Raw genomic sequence first — 12,945 nt, 5'->3', positions numbered from 1 at the left:
TCTTGCCAGGTTTTCTGGGGTGGTTTTCTTGCATGTAACTGTAAAATAGATTATTGTGCACCAGAACAGTTTGTAATATATTTCCCCTCCTACACTCAAAAGAAAATGAGGTGGGAGATGACATGTATGCCTGGTTTCATGAAACCAAGTTAGTGTCTTCTACAATGGAAACAAAAACAGGAACAATTTATTGCAATTTAAAGCACAGATTACTGGCAAAGCCATGATATTTCCCTGCTGTGAAAGTGCACAGTGACTTTAGTTAATATCTCTCCAATTTTTCAGAATCATTCATGCCGTTCTAGTTCTTCCATTCTTCTGTGCTATTGACCTTTTATGAAACTTCACACATCCCTATAGTTTACCATATATGGAGGTAAGCACTCTAATGGCTAAATGCCAACTTGAAATTAACAAAATAAATCATGGTTTTTATATATATTGTGAAAATAGTGGTAGACATTTACAATCTGAGATCATGAAAGCGATATAAATAGATTATATTTTAAATGTTTTGTGCAATGCATGTTTTTCTCAGGTGTTACAAGAAACTAAAATATACCAGCTCTTAAATTTTAATGTAAGTTTTGCATCTGACGATATACAGATTCCTGCTATGCAAATATAGAGAAATGAGTGCTTGTTATGTTGTGAAGCATGAATTTCGTTCATGAAATAACATACCAAAATAAAAAGACGGTTTCTTATTTTTTTCCAGACTTTCAAAGCATAAAAAGGTTGTTGCTGTATGGAAAGGTCATTTATATGAACAATAACAGAAGAAACTGCTTCTGGGTTGTAAAGTGTTGGGTTATTGAACATGTTTCCTAGTAAAAAAGTAAGGTATTTGATGTGAGTATATATAACAATACTCTTCAGTATTACTCTTCTGCTTTGGTTTTGCACATAGTAAATGAGGTATAAAGTAATTCTTTCATTGTCCTTTTTAAAGCAGAAGCCCAAACCAAACTCGTGTTAATGTAAATAGGAGAATTAGTTAATTATGAGAGTTATCATTTATATAGTGCTTATTCTGTGTCAGGCATGGTTACAATTTACATATATTCCCATGTAATCCTCACCACAACTCTATGAGCTAGGTACTACTGTCATAATATCATTCCCATTTTACAGTTGACCAAACTGAAGCACAGAGAAATTAAGGTAGGATTGCCAGATAAAATATAAGATGTTCAGTTAAATTTGAATTTTAGATAAGTGATGAATAATTCTACATGAGATAATTATACTTAAAATATTATTTATCTGAAATTTAAATTTAGCTGGCTCTCCTGTATTCTTATTGCTAAATCTGACAACCTTACAAGCCAAGGTCATATGGTTATTATGGGGTGGAGCCAGAATTTGAACCCAGGAAGTGTGACTTTAGAATATGTGCTTTTAACCACTATACTTCTACTGATTATAAAGAATGGAGGGTACAGAGCTATATTATCTATATGTGGAATATTGAAAAAAAATCAAGACTAATGGATACCTCTCGGGCAGGATCATAAGTCTATAAGTTTTCATTTATCATAATTTAATTATTGATTGTCATTTGATCACAGCAGTTTTAGTGAGAAATTTTGTTCTAAAAGTGATAAAATCTATAACGTTTTAAAACTTATTTTATTGAATGATTAAAGAAAAAGTATGATTCATTGTAACTAGTGGAATTAACCAATCAGTATTGTTTATAAAGAGTAAGAGCTTTTCTTTTTAATAAGAGGTTTTTAAAAGAAAAATTATGATCTGTTTACTCACACCATTATCTTCTTTCTTCCTTTGATATGTTTACTCTAAAATAGGCAAAGGGACATCTACTTTTTGAAAGGTACTACAATTTGATGGAAAAAACAATGCGTGGGCCTTGGAGCCAGACAGACCTTATTAGCCTTGTGAACTTGATGTCTGAGCCTCATTTTCATCATCTGAAAAATGGGGATTAGTACCTCCTTCAAATGGTGATGGTGAGGATTAAATGAGATAATGAACATAAACTGCTCTAATGCAATATCTGGCACAAAATTGACACTTCACAAATAGTGGTAGTTCCTTTCCCCTATCCATTTGCCTCTTCCTCTGAGCCTCCACTACTCTCAGCAATACTCACGAACCTTTGAAAATCTAACCTTTGTTTACAAAAGCATTTTGACCTGCCCAGAAGTTATATAGCAATCAGGGATAGAGTCAGATGGAATCCATAGTGCCTAAAATGTTTCCCTTCCTTCCATTATTTTTTGAATCCCTAAAATGATTAAGTTAGAACAAGAGACTACAGTGTGATTTCTGCTCTTAGAGATTAGTTGCAAGGATTTTTAGGGCACTTTTTTTCCCCATTGAGAATATTCTTAGAATTTCAGGTTGGGGTTTATATACTTTAGTTTCATAGGGAGATTCACCATAAACATCTCTGAAGGAACACAGAGAAGCATAAAAATAGATGGCAGGGGCAGGGAAATTATGTCATTAAAGCATTTTCTTGTGTGTATATGTGTGCACGTGTATTGAAGCAAGGGGTGGTGATATGTAATGAGGGGAAATACAAAGTAAGTGCAGTTAGGGTTAAATGCAAAGTCATTGTCATGCAGGAGACCCTGCTCGCTGTGCCATTTGTCACGCGGGGTGTCATGCGGGGTCTCTGCTCCTGCTCCCCACATAAGAACACAGGACACGGTGAGGCCAAAAAGGAACACCCACGGAGTCATAGGTAGGGGAGTCATATCACTATATTCTCGCTGGCGGCATCCACCTCTCTGCAATCCGCTCTTGCTAGCTCAGCCACCGTCTTCTTGCTAGCCCCCATTTTTCTGCTAGCGTAGCCACAGCAGTTATATTAGTGCCCAATGGCTCACTGGTTACAGCTGACGGCCAACTAGCCACAGCGGATGGCCATTCAATCACAGTTGATGGCCATTTACTACCTGAGCCAGCACCTTTCTATGTGAGACCGAGAGCCTGGAAACTGCTTTCTGGGGCTCTGTCCCACCCTCCACCCCTACAGGCTCTCGCCTCACAATCCACGTGACAAGTGTCCCCTGCAAGTGGCCCTGTGCGAGGACCCTGGAGGTGAATGCAATATCCTGGACACAGCCAGGCTTTCTGGGCACAACCAGGGTTTCTCAGGGCACCACCAGTCCTTCTGGGCACAGCCAGACTTACTGAGCTTCTTAGGGTACCACTAGTCTTCCCGGGCACAGCCAGGGTTTCTCAGGGCACCACCAGTGCTTCTAGGCGCAGCCAGACTTACTGGGCTTCTTAGGGTACCACCAGTCTTCCCGGACACAGCCAGGGTTTCTCAGGGCACCATCAGTGCTTCTGGGCACAGCCAGACTTACTGGGCTTCTTAGGGTACCACCAGACTTCCCGGACTCAGCCAGGGCCTCTCAGGGCACCGCCACACTCTCTGGGCACAGCCAGACTTCCTGGGCGCAGCCAGGGCTCTCAGGGCACTGCCACTCTCTCTGGGCTCAGCCAGACTTCCTGGACATAGCCAGGGCCTCTCAGGGCACTGCCACTCTCTCTGGGCACAGCCAGACTTCCTGGGCGCAGCCAGGGCTCTCAGGGCACTGCCACTCTCTTTGGACACAGCCAGACTTCCTAGACTCAGCCAGGGCTTCTCAGGGCACTGCCACTCTCTCTGGGCCTCTCAGGGTACTGTGCTGGAACAACAGTGGCTCACAGTCAAGGTGCTTACATATTCTCAATGGCGGCCGGTCAAGACACAAAAGCAAACCTCCGCCAGTTCCACCACATGGTGGTATGTTCCCAAGCAAACAGTCAAGCTGTCCATTAAATTAGGGGTAGAAGGCAATTCCCCATAGTCCATAGTCATTCGCCAGGGCTGTCCTGAGGGTGAGGGATGACCTTGACTTCACCCTCAGCTCCCACGGAGGACTCAGCAAGCCTTTCCTCCTGGGACAAGTCCCTCATCCCGACTGCCTCAGCAAGCACTTCCCAGCTCACAGGGCCACAACAACCTTCGCTTTCTCCGGCCCATACTGGTTGGGGAACCGTCCACGTCTTCCCACCCCTCCATGGGGGTCCAGCTCTCCAGTAGCTGCTCCTCTTGGTCTTCCTGAGAGTGAGTGTTCATACACACAAACTGCTCCACCGCCTTTCGGAGAGCTTTGGCCAGCACCGTACCCTGCTCGCTGCACCATTTGTCGTGCAGGAGACCCTCCTCGCTGCGCCATGTGTCATGCAGGGAGCCCTGCAGGGTCTCTGCTCCCACTCCCCACATAAGAATGCAGGACATGGTGAGGCCAAAAAGGAACACCCACGGAGCCATAAGTAGGGGAGTCATATCACTATATTCTCTCTGGCGGCATCCGCCTCTCTGCAATCTGCTCTTGCTAGCTCAGCCACCATCTTCTTGCTAGCCCCATTTTTTCTGCTAGCGTAGCCACAGCAGTTATATTAGTGCCAATGGCTCACTGGTTACAGCTGACGGCCAACTAGCCACAGCTGATGGCCATGCAATCACAGTTGATGGCCATTTACTGCCTGAGCCAGCACCTTTCTATGTGAGACCGAGAGCCTGGAGCTGCTTTCTGGGGCTCTGTCCCCACAGTCATCATAAGATTAGACAGCAAATAGTCTTGCTATTGAACAAAATCAATTCTGAGAGGTGGTATGTAGTGTGCTAATTAAGAACATGGATGTGGAGTCAGACTACTTAAGTTCAAATCTCAGTCTTGTTTACATGCTAGCTCTGTGATCTTCAGTAAGGTACTTAGTTTCTCTGTACCTCAGTTTCCTCATCTGTCAAATTGGTTAATAAAAGTACCTACCTAATCAAGTTGATTTAAGGACTTAACTGTCTTATTTTTTTCTTTAAACTTTTATTGAAATATGACGTACATACATGCACAAATCATAGATGTCAACAGCTCAATGGATTTTCACAAAGTTAATACACTCACGTACCTGTCACCCAGATCAAGAAACAAAACACTAACTACACCCCAGAAGTCATCCTGATGCCCTTATTCAGTCACTACCTCCACCAACCCAAATGTATCCACGTCCTTGTCTTCAAACATTGTGAATTCATATTGCCTACCTTTGAACTTTCAATGAAGACCTATGTCATATGCTCAGAACAGTGACTGGCACATAGTAAACACAATATAAGCTTGACAATGAGATTTTAACAATAACAAGAAAGCAGGTATGTTTTAGGGGTAGAATTGTCAATAGGAATAACAAAAGAAACTTGTGACGATAAAGTTAAGTGTAGCAAGCCTGTTTTTTTTTTTAAAGTTTCAGTTCTTGAAAACATTTTGCTTCCATAAATTATATCTGTTATATATTCCTTGGTAAGAAAAACACATTCTATTTGAGACATCAGTGGAAACATGTGCCCAAACATTTTAGCACAATTCAGAATAAGAATTTTACTCAAATCGTTAAAAGACTAATAAATAAAAAATGAGTTTGGCAGAAGCATTTTTAGGCCTCAGTTTCCTCATTGTAAAGAGGATTAAACCACCTCTAAGGTTCTTTCCACTATTGACATTTAATGATTATATGAAAAAATGTCTTAGAAAGAAAAATTTGGAAATCTCTGAACCATTGTTTTATAGCCAAATAAAAAATCTAGAGTCACAGTCAAACATGACCTTTCAGAAGAAAGGCAGCAGGGTTTCTGTGAGGGAAAAAATCATGTCTGACTAATTTATTAGTGCTCCTGAAGTGAGTAAATAACATGGACAGGTGGAACCAGGGAATAGAATTTACATAGACTTTTAAGAAAGCCTTTGACAAACTTCCATACCGTTGACATATTTTTGTTTTTGTTAAATGAGTTCCTATGGGATTTGGGGAAATATTTTGTCATGGAGAGTGAGCTAACTTACAGAATGAAATGGAGGATAAGAAAAAGTGGGTGCTTCTCTGGATGGAGAAGTGTTAGCCTTACGATTCCCATGGTCCTAGGTTTATTTAAGTATTATAAGTGGTGTAAAAATAGGTATACTCAGTGGTATTTCTGTGTTTGTATGTCTCTTCTCAATAGAGAAATGATAAGCTGATGTAAGATAAATGGCAAGAAAAAGCCCTCAAAATTGAGGGAGTGGGGAAAAAAGGAATGGTATGTTATCTCAGGAAGTAAAGCATTTACAGTAAAAAAATCCTAACTATACAATACACATAATAAGATCTGATGTTACTTAGGGTTCTAGAAAGAGATCTAGGAATTATAGATATTTCTGGAAGAATTTCAACTCTCTGTGCTATTTTGGCTGGAAAGGTCAATAAAATGCTGTGCCTCAATGGAAAACACACTAGAAACAATAACACATTGTCCTATTTTTGAAAAAAATTAAAACCTGTACAGCCATATCTGGAACATAATGTTTAATTCAGGTGGCCATAAATCAAGAAAGGCAAAATGGAGCTCAAGGGGGTTTAGAGATGGGCACCAAGAATGAAAGAACAAGAAGGAACTATACTCAGACAGATTCCAAGTATTAGGATTCTTTAACCCAAAGACGTGAAAATAGAGGCAGCAGCCAAAGTTCATGCTAATACTACCGTGTTTCTATGAAAATAAGACCTAGCCAGACAGTCAGCTGTAATGCATCTTTTGGAGCAAAAATTAATATAAGACCCAGTCTTATATTATTATATTATATTATGTTACGTTATGTTATGTTACGTTATATTATATTATATTATATTATATTATATTATAGAAGACACGGTCTTATTTTACTATAAGTAAAATTATAATAAAATAAGACCGGGTCTTATATTAATTTTTGCTCCAAAAGACACATTAGAGCTGATTGTCCTGCTAGGTCTTATTTTGGGGGAAATATGGTAGTACTATTGATAGTTACTACTTATTTACTACTTTGTGCCTGGAGCAGGTCTAAGCACTTGACATGCATTGAATCATTCAATACTTATTAACCCTTATTCAGGTAGGTCCCACCATTGTCCTCATTATAAGAGCATCATGAAGGGTATGTGCAGTGTAAAGAGTGGTCAAAGCTATTTGTTTACTGGCTGGAGTTCAGCACAGAACTTCAAACTCAAAAGAGTTAAATCCAAGATAAACAAAAGGAAGTGAGACTTTATACAGTGGGCAGTAAAACCTAGGGAACTCACCACCTCAAGCAACAGTACATGTTGCTGAAGAGACTCAAGAAGAATTTAGAGCTATATTTGGAGACGACAAAACCAAGATAGCTTACTAAGAGAATCTTGTAAATTGTCTTTAACCTTTGCGGTTGTCATTAAGGAGGATAACCACACCCTCTCCACTCCTACTTGCCAACATGTCTCTGAGTCCCCCTATAAAAATTCTGGGTTGGATAGGCCAGAAATTTGGCCAAATGTGGCTTTTCCTTTTAAATCATGACAGAAGTAGTGGAATGGTATACGAATTCCTTGTGGGTATTTCAAGATGGTTATTTCTCCATTTTACAGACAAGGTGTCGTGCGGGAGACCCTGCTCGCTGCGCCATTTGTCGTGCGGGGCGGCCTGCAGGGTCTCTGGTCCCGCTCCCCATACAAGAACGCAGGACATGGTGAGGCCAAAAAGGAACACCCATGGAGACATAGGTAGGGGAGTCATACCACTATATTCTCGCTGGCGGCATCCACCTCTCTGCAATCCGCTCTTGTTAGCTCAGCCACCATCTTCTTGCTAGCCCCCATTTTTTTCCTTCTCCTCTGCTAGCGTAGCCACAGCAGTTATATTAGTGGCCAATGGCTCACTGGTTACAGCTGACGGCCAACTAGCCACAGCTGATGGCCATGCAATCACAGTTGATGGCCATTTACTACCTGAGCCAGCACCTGTCTATGTGAGGCCGAGAGCCTGGAAACTACTTTCTGGGGCTCTGTCCCCACACAAGGGAACAAGCTCAGTAAGGATAATATGTCAAAAGGCCAGTGCATAAAAAGAGTCAGCAAGCCAAGATAGGGATTTGACTTGTGATGAAAGAAGCTGCTTAGACAATGATGCCTGGCATGAGAGCCATGTGGAGACAGTATGAAACAAAGATTATGGGTATGGGCTTTGGAGTCAGACACCGAGGTTTGAATCCTGGCCGTGCTCTTATTCCCTGGCATCCCTTGGGCAAGTCACCTTCTCTGAGTCTACATTTCCTATTTGGAAGATATGGATAATAATGCCTACCTTACAGAGTTATTGTGAGGATTAAGTGAAACACTGAAAACAATGTACTTAGTACAGTGCAGAGCACATGACAAACAAGCAAAAAAATAAAAGTAGAAGCTCCTGGAATGATCAGTAGTAGTAATACTTGGTGCATCTGCTAGTCCAGAGCATGGAGTTCATTGGCCCAAAGGTAGTTAGCCACTAGTGACCAGGCCATAGGCAAACAAAACCAAACATGGTTGACAAGGAAAGAAAGAGGAGATTGTGTTCCCTGCAGGTGGGTCTGGTCAGTGCTTACCAGGACTAATTTGCAGAAACTTAGAGCCTGTATTAGAATCATCTGAAGGGCTTGCTAAATGACAGATGGCTGGGACTCACTCCCAGAGGGTCTGATTCAGGTCTTGAATGAGGCCTGAGAAATTCCATTTCGAATGAGTTCCCTGGTGTTGCTGATACCACTAATCTTGGGAGCCCACTTTGAGAATCATTGTCTTAGTATAAAGAATTCCGTCCAGCTCTAGGCAACAGTGTGTCCTTGCTTTGTTTCCTTTTTCCCTCTTAGTAAAAATTCACTTGAAAAAATGCCAACCCTGTTCCAGTAGAACAAAAGGATTGCCCATAACTGGTCCAGGAGAGGTAGGGCAATAAGAAGGCTGCTGGAAACCAGGGATGGTGCAATGACTGTCCCAGATAAAAGGCTGGGAGAAGACTTAGAGCAGAACAAAGGTCAAAACTCAGCTGGGAAAGAATCAGAAATAGCTGTGATTACTGAGCTTTACCCAGCTTGAATTTTCCCTCACAAACATTTTCTTGTTTAAGTTTCTCATCCGTTTTATAACTGTTACTATATTTGGCATTGGAGTATGGAAGGATTCACTGTATTTTCTCTTTGTGCTTTACCTAGTCCCTTGTTTTACACTTTGTCAATCACAAGGCCAGTATGAACATATTGGAGAGCCTAGAGCAGCATGCACAAATTATGGCAGCTTGAGCAAAAAGTTTAATGAAATTAGACATCTCTCCTGAAGTACAATATATGCCCTGTGCCCTGTATCATATTATAGCAAACTTGAAAACCAGGGCTGTGTTCCAAGTCACCGCCTGGCAGTCATCAGTAACTAAGCCTCCACTACCTGTTAAACATAGTTAATGAAGCAGTCTGTGTTTATAAATTAGAGGATTTGTCTTTGAAATTGTAACCCAATACAATGAGAAAGATAGATAGCCTCGGATTTAAACTTCTGGATTAGAAATCCAGAAGTCTTGTGAATTTCAAGAGGGTAAAAGAACTTGTAATCTTACTTATTGAAAATATGTATTTCTACTGCAAATCTTAGGAAACTGAAACACAAATAGGAAACTCTACTATAATTACAAAAATGTAAGTTTCAGCTCTTGAAGCAGAGATACTTTGGATTAGGGATTCCATATAAATTGTCTGGGCCTGTTCAGTGCCTTTATACTATCAGGTATTTGCCTGTACCAACCTGCCCATGTTACATGAAAACAAGCCTCCCTCATTCTTTCAGTATAAATGGCTTCTGGCCTGAATCATTAACCCCAGCTTATCTCATACTTTTTTCTAACTCATCCTAAATCTGTTATAATTTCTGACCTCATAGTTCTTTTTTTTTTCTTACTGCCTTGCCTTACCCTAGGGCCTGGCACTTGGTATTACTTCTCAAACTTGAACTGTTTGCAGTCCTCTTTGGCCAATAATTGGATTCCCTACCTGGCTAGACAGCTGTTGGCATCCGTGAATGAGTGCCCCACTGAGAACAACCCATTCCCTGGAACTTTTACACAGGCTCTTTTGGAAGGTACCACTGCCCAATACACCAAGTCCTTGGAGCAGAACTCAGACTTGAGATTTGTGGCTCCTTGATACTGCTTTCAGAAGGAGCAGAAAACAAATAGAAAGGGGAAAAATGATTGTCCGATCACTATATGCAGAAGAACCAACTGAATTTTTATATTGTCTAAAGTACATGAGGGAGAAAAGTGATGGTCTATAGTACGTACTATTTAGTAGTTCTAACTTCTCAGATGTTAGGAATTATCATTTATTTTTTCTCTCCTTTATATTCATACCCCTAACAGCCCACCTATCAATTGGTTGCAAAGACTTATTAATTCCACCCTCCATAATGTCTCTTGAATTGATCATCTCTTGCCTGAGCTGTTTGCAATAGTATCCTAATAACTGGCCTGCCTGCTAATACTTCCACTTATTTACTTCTACATTCTTTCTTGAGTGAATAGCAAAATATTGTACAGATTATACTAGCTTTCTCATTCACAGAGATGTGATGAGCATTATGTACAGATGGCATTACAAATTGCCTGTGCGACATCACTGAGAAAACCCAGACTGGAAATTTTCAAATTTCCTCAAATTTACTCTAAGTTAAGGCAGGAATCCATTGTTAATATGCAAATATCTCTAAAAAGAGTAATAAATCATTGTCCATCATTAGCACCCAGGTATGAATTAATGTATCCACCTAACAACTAACAGAGATGCCTTAAGGAAGACACCTGACTGGTATATTTTGATGGGAAGATAGTGCAGACAAAGGTTTATGTTCCTGAAGAACAGACTTAGGTCAGATCTTGAGGACACTATAAAGGCACAGATGGGCACATGGGGGTGAAGTAGGAATATTCCTAAAAGAGAGCAAAACAGTACCAGAAGATAAACTTCTCTTATATCCCACTTATCTTTAGGCCAGCAGTAATTGTTAGTCTTGATTTGCTGAACATTAAAGGTAAGAACAGTACCTGCCATACAGGGTTGTCTTGAGAATTAAATGGGATAGTTCATGTAAAGCACTAGTTGAATGTCTGAGATATAGTAAGTAATCAAGAAATGTTAGCTATTACTATATAAATAAAAATTTAAGTTTGCTTATTCTCAAGTATATATAATATATTATTAGTGAAAGATTACCTTGGTGGAGTCAGATTCATGCCACCTCAAAATAAAAACTCTAGCAAATTTCTTTGATGCTACAGAGAAATAAATCTGAATAAAATAACATAAGAAATAAGCCCAAGAAGTACATGAGGATGGAAGAGTCCCTGTTTTACAAGAGTCCTGAAAGCCATACTTTGGAAAGATGATGACTAATCAAAGGTGTGTAGTTGATAACAGAATTAGTACCATGAGAACTCAGAGCAGTATAGAAGGTAAGCAGATGTAACAAAGCTGGAAGCCCAAGCAAACGTTAGCTATTCACCTAGAAACTGTGTATGTTCTCTGATCAACTCATTAAAACGAGATGTAGTTTCCTTCACAAAATCAATTTAGAGGAAGTGAATGAAGTTACAACTCCTTTTCAAGATAGGAGTTTGAGGGTAACACATCATAATTCAAAAGTCATGTTTATTATTATTTATGTAGACTTTTAATTGACAGTTCAGAGAAAATAACATTTGTGTATGTGTCCTCCTTGGGCCTGAGGACATTTTTCTTGTTCAGAGATCACTGATTAGTGGAGATAAATCTCAAATCACCAAGTTATAACTGTTTCTTTTCTAGGATATAAACAATGATTCCTTACTTATGTGACTAAAAGCAGGCCAAAGCACTAGGTTTGATGGAATGTTAAAAGTATGGCTGTTAACTGTCACCTGCACAATAACTCCTGACAGCCATTTCCTGCTTAGAAGCATAGGGGAGAAGGCTGAAGAGTGTGGTGTGACAGACTTGCCATCCGGACTCATCATTATGATTTGAATAATCCCTTTTGCCCACCTGTCCTGCACAAATAAAATTGTCTTTAATTATGAGAGACACAGTGCCAGTAACTGGTTCTAAGGAAAAAGGTCATGGCTTGGTTCTGTTAGATTCAAGAAATGTGAATTTTCAAGTCATCAGAGTAACAATTAACATCTATATATAGCACCTTCCAGCTTATAAAGCTTATTTTCGTACATGACTTCAATTGACTCCTAGAACAGAGCTGTGAGGTAAGTCATAGCTATTTTTGCTTCTACTGTGACGAAACTGAGTTTCCAGGGATGAAAATGATTGCCCCAAACCTCACAGCTCACAAATGATGAACATGCCAGCTTTAACTCCAGATTCTAGGCTCTTGACACCATACCTGATCTTGATTAACATTATCACCATCTATCAGGGTTCCTGGTGTGTCTGACTCTCCTCCAAACCCTTTCTTCTACCAGTCATGAGATGCTATCTATTTTACCTCCGTAGTGTTTCTCAAATCTATCCACTGTTGAACTTCCTATCCCCACTCCCATGGTCTTAGCCTAGGACACAATTGTTTCCAATCTGGATTATTGCACAGTCTTCTAATTACCGTGTTTCCCCGAAGATAAGACCATGTCTTATATTAATTTTTGCTCCTAAAGATGCATTAGGGCTTATGTTCAGGGGATGTCATCCTGAAAAACCATGCTGGGGCTTATTTTCTGGTTAGGTCTTATTTTCGTGGAAACACGGTATTCTGCTCATGATCTTCTGTTCTGTCCTACATGTTACTGCTAAAGTGGGCCATTTAAAAGTGTAAATCTGAACATGACACTCACTTGCTAAACATATCAATGGCTCCTCAACACATTCAGAATGAAATCCTAATTCATTAGAATGACCCTGCCTTATCCTTTTCCTCCTCCCTTTATCCTTTTCCTCCACCCTGTGCTCTGGCTAAAACTAGCTCTCTTCTTTTCCTTGAACCTCCATGACCTTCCTTGTTTTTGTGTTTTTCATTCTATTGGAAAAATTTCTTCCTCCTGTTGTCTGCCTTGTTATTTAGGAGCAGCCCATAACAGATGTCCTCAGT

This window comes from Rhinolophus sinicus, chromosome 18, assembly GCF_057876585.1.
Source record: "Rhinolophus sinicus isolate RSI-liver-muscle chromosome 18, RSI-T2T, whole genome shotgun sequence".
NCBI lineage: Eukaryota > Metazoa > Chordata > Mammalia > Chiroptera > Rhinolophidae > Rhinolophus > Rhinolophus sinicus.
This window is presented reverse-complemented; position numbering follows the sequence as displayed.